Genomic DNA, 6,839 nt, shown 5'->3' on the forward strand with positions numbered 1-6,839 from the left:
CCCCCACACCTTTTCCTCTTTGAGCAGGTTTTCATGCAATTGCATAACGTCGTCCTCTACTTTCTCGGAGCTTAGAGAGGTGAACACTCTCTTGTGACCTCGGTGTCCTTCGTTCATCAGAAAAAGCAATGCTTTGCTGAAATGGTGGTGTATCTTTGCTCTTGTTTTGCCATCTGATCTTATCACAGCAGGCTGAACAGCAAAAGTAATCATCAGGTAGTCTCCTCTGTTATTTTCATGTGTATTTTAAGTAAATCCAGGTGTCTCCTGAGTGTGGCCAGTGCATATAGATCCTGTAGTGACAGGATTTTCTTCCCCAGCGACTATCTCTATGCAGATACATCTTTGCTTTGCTGGTTGTTGTATGACGCTCATCTGCTGTGATATTTGAGCTGATTTATGTTACTTAGGCATTTGTTATTACCCGTGACACCAAAGTGTATTTGTTTCTTCTGATCTCATCAGGGAATATACATAATCCATTGTTATTACTATGCTTGATATTTGCTGTAATAGCTGAAAACCTCTGTGTGCTACTGGTGTTCCTGCAGATGTCATCTTTAATGAAGCTAGAAGAATTTCTCATTTAGAATTAATTAGAGTTACATCTGGAGCAGAAATCCCAGGGAGCATTAGTTTTCTTGTGTTAATTCTTCCCCAAATTACGTGAATATTAACTCTTCAATGGCACACTGCCTCTTCTAGCCAATCCACCTGAGAAGATGTGTATTTGAAGGTGAAGGGTGGGAGGGGCGTGCTGTGCACTGCATTAGCCAGCCCTCCCACCTAGTTCCAGGGCACATTCTAGTGAAGCTCTCAAAAATGCCTGTTTGCAGAGTACTGGGTACTGAGGAATAAGATAAATAGAGAAAAAAAGTTCCAAAACCTCTGAAGTAGCCATTTTGATAGATGTATGCAAAGGATTTTTGCTTCTCTTGCTGTAGGAATTGTAAGTTCCCTGCAGGGGTTCACCAGTACTATTGGTCTGGAGAAACACTGATTTTCCCTTAAGTGCATTCACATTCTAGAGAGATCAGAAGTTGGAGATGAACATTTCCCCAGAGTTTGATCTTTGCTGCCTAGCAAGCATCTCCTGTGGCTTGTGTGAATAGCAGGGGTTGGCCGTCCTGCTCAACACCACTGCTCTCAGTCAGCACTGAACTGCACCCACCAGCTGTACTGTACCCACCATCCATTGCCACCAGTTCTCCACCCGCAGGTGGAGATGCAGCTCCAGCATGAGTCCAGGAGATGAGGAGACTCTGTCCTGGGGCATGTCAGTGACAGGATGAAGGAACACCTGGTGTGGAATAGCAGAGGTGGCAAGGGGGCAATGCTGGGGGTCGATGGGTCAGAGAAGACAGCCACCATGTAGAGTTCTGCGAAGAGCTTCCTTTCCCACAAAGGGTTGGTCCCACCTTGGTCTGGCCACCCCAGTTGAATCACTACTGCTGTTGATGTGAGGGCCAGTCCGTCCCTTCAGGAGAACTTGACCATTTTATAAAAAACAGCTTAGTTGTGCAGTTCTAAATGATCTACAAAAAATAAAATTAATAAAAAAATCTATTCAATGGGTTTTTCCCCATTTCTCAGTAAAGATGTAGCTTTTCTGCCCTTTTTTGCATGCTGGATTTACTTTATTTTGTTTTATTTTGTTTTTTTTTTGTTTGTTTATTTTTTGTACTTGAATATTAAAAAAGGAAAAGTCTTTAAGACTCAAAATCACTGTTTTCATTTGTTCTTTCCTCGTCATGAACAGAAGCCACGAATTTGCCTGGATTCTGCAGTTTCTTGGGAGTGCTATGGACAAGCATGGGTGGCTGAGGGGAAGTTTTTTTTTCCCCCTTTATAAACTATGAAAAACAACATAATTTATAATGTCAGATTTTTCCAGAATTTCTTTTCTGCTTCTTTGTTTTTCATTTTGCAAAGTCAGTTTTCTTTAGAGAGGGTGCTATGAATACTGTAAGAATACTGTCCAGGATCATCTTTATATTAGAAAGAGCTGGTATAGATCCTGGAGTGCGTATCAAAATCTGCCATCTCAGCTTCCAGAAGCTTAATAACTTAATGATTGGATCAGAGTCCAGTAGGTGTCAGTTTAAAATCCAGAATAATGCTGCAAGAAATCTTAAAGTCTTAATGTAGCCCATCACCCGGACAATAAGACATGTTCATACCTTCTATTAAAAAGCAGTAAGTCATCTATTCATGACGGCTCTTTCGCCCTGTAAGCACATGGAGATCCTGCAACACAAACCACGAGAGGTTTCTGCTGCTAGGGGAGCTGCAGATGGCTGCTAGGTCCCATTATGGGTTGGATTTTGCAGCTGAAAAATCAAGGAATTACCACCCATTATGCTGGAAATCGCAAGTTATAACCTCCAAATAATTAGTTTGATCCTTTCATCTGTCAATTACTGGTAAGGATCACCCTTTTTTAACTACTAGAAACAGTCAAGCTCTCACTTTTCTACCATTAGTGATAATCTGAGACAGAAATATTATCAGAAGAGAAGTTAAATAAGCATCAGGAGACCCCAACTCACTGAGGCAATGAAATCATAGGTCCTTGCTCAGAAAACATTAAGTTTGTATTTAAAAATATGCAAGCAAACGTTTTCCCTGAGCTCGCTGGGCTGACTGAGAAGGAAAGTTAGGCAAGCATGTGGGCCTTTTGGGGTCTGGGGCCACTCTAGTTGGTTCAACATCTGCTTGACTTTCAAGGTAGTTATTAAATACTTCTAAATGCTTCACTGTTCTTAGGAGAGCAAAAAAAAAAAAATCGCTGGTATGCTCTCACTCCTGCCAGCTTCCACTGGAAAGCGACTGAAAAGCATGGGAATGTTTAATTTAGATAGGAAACACATAAGTGGTGGTTATGTAGAGGTACACAGGTTAACGAATAATACAGAAAGCTAGAAAATTTTGAAATACAGGCTTCTGAGTGCATTAGAACAAAGGGGGACACGCACAAAATCACAAGGGAACATCTTTGAAAGTTATGTTTTCTTTTTATGCAGCACAAACACTCTGACAAACTCGCTGAACTGACTCTCTCTCAGTTTCGCTAGGTGTGAGTGAGCGTAGAGATAACCGGACTGCAGGCCGGCACACTCCGGAGAACGGCAGGGAGCCGAAGCAGAGCTGTATCCAGGAATTTCACACAAGTGAATAAAAGCAAACAGGAGCAGAGGCCGTGGCCAAGCAAGGCCGTTTGTAGAGATGAAAAGCTGCCCTGGAGATCAGAGTTATCTGAAGTTATTTCCTGGGTTCAGCTGCTGATTTGTACCGTGGTGAAGGGGTCCATCACCCAGAGGATGCCGTAGGGTTACGGTCCTTGCTGCGTCCAGAGCCCTGTGTTTAGTGCTAAGCACCCGCCGCATGGACACGAGAAACACCAGGACATACAAACTGCCAGGGGAGCACCCCGAGGCCACCCACTCAAAACACAGCCTCAATACCCCGTGCTGTGCCTGGCTCCCTGACCAGGGCTGCAGGGAGGCACCACCTTGCCCCAGAGTGGGAATTTAGGCTCTGAAATCTGGCACTGATGCAAACCGGAGCTGCTCAGAGGAGAGCTGCACAGCTTTTACCCAGCCGCCCAGCGGGAAGCACACTCGCGGAGCATGCAGGGCCCCATCGAGGCACTGCAGAACAAACCTCTCACCACCCCGCTTTGCCGTCTGGTTCCACTTTGGGAGCGGTAGTTAGATATTTTCTGGGCCAAACTGCGGAGGGGGGGCACGAGCAGGATGTGCTAGCTTGCTGGTTCGAGCATTTGTACAGCAATAATCAGCTCCTAGTCCCAGACTTTACTCAACCAAATGCTTCCATGGGCACAACTCTTCCAGATCCCTTGGCCACTGATGATAAATCAGATGTTTCCTCCTAGGTTGTCACTAGTGAAGGAGGGAAGACCTCCTTCCAGTTACTTTGCCTCTATAGGCATTGAACTGGAGGGCAAAAGACCAATTTGGTAGCTCCTGAAGGGCTGAGAGAGGAGAGTCAGGGAAATTTTGGTTAAACTTTCATGTGCACAGCCCTTCTGAAAGGGTTTTGTTTCCATAAATTTGATCATCCGGTGAAAATATATATACTGTTTCAGGGCAGCTAATTAAATATAGTCTTGTCTAATAAAACACATGGTGAAAAGCTTGAGTGCATTATCTCCCAGTAGAGCTCTATATATGTTCTTTCTGAGCTTCTGGAACATTTATAACTACTTGAGAGCATGGCAGATTTGCATGGACTTTGACCAAGGGAAGCAAAGACCCGTATCAGAAGCTACAAATTGGACTATGAGATAAGAACTCTCCTGAAATCTATATGCAATTAAAAGCCCAATCTTCCTTCCTATAGTGACAAGGTTATTGCTTTTATATAGCTGAACAGAGATGAATGAGTCTACGAATTAATAGCACTAAGATTTATGACACTGTGCTTGCCCCAAATATTATGGGAGAATAGCTTTCTGGGTGAGATATTCCAGCTGAATAAATTTGATAGGATTTTTCTTTTCCTTTTTTTTTCTTCAGCTGTGTATTATTTGGGAGAATCGTGCTCCATTCAGAGATCATTAGTGCTGTGCTTTGATTAGCTGCTAATTGTCCTACACATACTCATGCTTTATAAAAGTACAATCAATAGGTCCAGTTTAACAAAGATAAATGTCACTGAGAAAAAAAACAAAATGCAAAACACATTCTTTTGAACTGCATTAGACTCCAGTGATACTGCACTCCGGGCAAAGGCTTGGCTCACCGATCTCGCTGGAGTTGTGCTGCTTTGTCCCCCATGGGAAATGGGTCATTAATACATCCCATGTATATCCTAAATGGCAGGACCGTAGCTTATAATGTTTGTAATCTGGAAGCTAACTGAGCAGAGGTCAGCTAGATTAGCATTAGCCAGGCCTTAGGTTTCTCTTGGACCCTTTCATTTGTCATGGTAGTGCAAAGATCCAGTCTGCAGATAGGAACCCGATTTCTGTGATTTCTCTTTCTGAAATTGGCCAGTTCCTTATGTTTCTGATTCTGAACGTGTTTTCCTGTTCCCTCTGGAGAGGGGATGAAGCAAGGGGAGGCATTTTTTAGTGAGAGACACTAGATTTTAGGAAAAACTTTTCACAACATGAAAGAAATCTGGCCAGGCTGGTAGAGCTTTTATCAGGCTCACATTGCCCTTAAGTGAAGAAGTATCATGTGGTAAGCTATGTCCAAAGTCAAATAAATCACAGTTTCATCATAGCTGTGATGGAGCAGTAAAAGAGAGTAGGGTCCTAGGTCCTATGGGCCAATAAGGCAAGTAAGCAGCAGGGTTTTGAACACCTGCTTGCAGATGTCTAGCAGAGCTGTGATTTCACTGAAGTGAAAACAAGGTCAAAAATTCAGGTGGTGAAAAATCAAGCCTTTTTAGTTTGCAGGAACCTAAGGGAGCAGTTTGGTAATGAGAGGAGCGGGATTGCATGACCAGGGGAGTCACAGGTCAGGGCAGAGAGGTGAGGACAGTGCTGCTTGCAGTGGAGGAAATATAAAACTGAGGCACGAGGCACGCCCTGGTTAAGGTACAGGTACTGACCGCACATATCCAGGCCCCGGTACGCCAAATCATGCAGTGATGCTAGAGTTTTAACTTCCATCATTTAATGAAACTATGTTTTTTTTAACCCTTCAGGAAAAGTCTCTGTGCGTTAAGGAACGTGGAGGAGTCTTTCCAAGCGCCAGCACCTGGGAGGGCTTCAGGTCTTTTTTGACAATTCAAGTAGGTATCTGAGTTTTGAGCATGGCTTAGCGCCTCCACCCTCATGCGACCAGCTGTATCCTGGTGCTGAGCCCCCCCCCCCCCCAAATCTACTCTCTTTCATAGATTCAACCTTGCTCTCACCACCCTCACTGTGACCATCTAGCATGCAACAGCCATGGTGCACAGTAACTCCATGGCAGTGGGCAGGATTTGACCCACATCCAGCAGAAACGGTGGAGGAACAGGTGCAAAGGCATGAGAGAGCAGAGAGGTAGTTTCAGGCCCTGCGAGGTAGTGACGGACACAGCGGGGTAGGGGCAGGCCACGTGCATCACTGCTTCGTGGCACCCGTGGTTTGCACAGGCCGTCCCTGTTCATGGCAGCGCTGCCTTCTTGCCTCCGCATTGCTTTTGCTGTTAACAAAGTCACGTTGGCTCGTGTTGTTGCAGCATCTCGTCTTTACAGAGAGAAGCAAATTCATTTTGGACTCAGCTTTTGTTCGACAATGGGAGAACTCCCATGGGAGAAGCTGAATTTGTTTTCTTAATGCTGTTACAAATAAATCTTTGTGCAAAGGAATTATCAGGACACCTGTCTGTCTATTTACGCTCGACTCCAAGTGAGAGCCCCCCGCTTCTGACTTTCTCTTCCGCTGCACACTTTAAACTGGCTTTGTTTTGTTTGGCTTTGTTTTTTAATTCCCTCGGACGCAGTAATCCGTCTGCTAGGGGAGCTTCCCTTCTGTTCTCCGCTGCTTCTTCGTTGTGTAGCACGTCAAGAGCACTCAGCAATGCTAACGGGCACTAGCCTAGCGACAGGCACCCTGTGATGTAGCCCAATTTGGCATCATCAAGTAAAGGTTAAAAAACACAGCACCGTAAGGGATAAAAGAGAAGGTTCTTTTCTGGAGAAGGATTCCATAAAAAAAAAAAAAAGATAAAAAAAAAAAAAAATAAAAATAAAAAAAAAAAAAAAAAAAAAAAAAAAAAAAAAAAAAAAAAAGAAAAAGAAAAAAAAAATTGTCTAAAAGCTTCCTTTCTGACAGAGGGAAGGCAAGAGCACTTGATGCAAAAGCCCTGCTTCCCTGCTCATGG

Source organism: Rhea americana, unplaced genomic scaffold (assembly GCF_003343005.1).
Source record: "Rhea americana isolate MKP2758 unplaced genomic scaffold, rheAme1 scaffold_200, whole genome shotgun sequence".
Classification (NCBI taxonomy): domain Eukaryota; kingdom Metazoa; phylum Chordata; class Aves; order Rheiformes; family Rheidae; genus Rhea; species Rhea americana.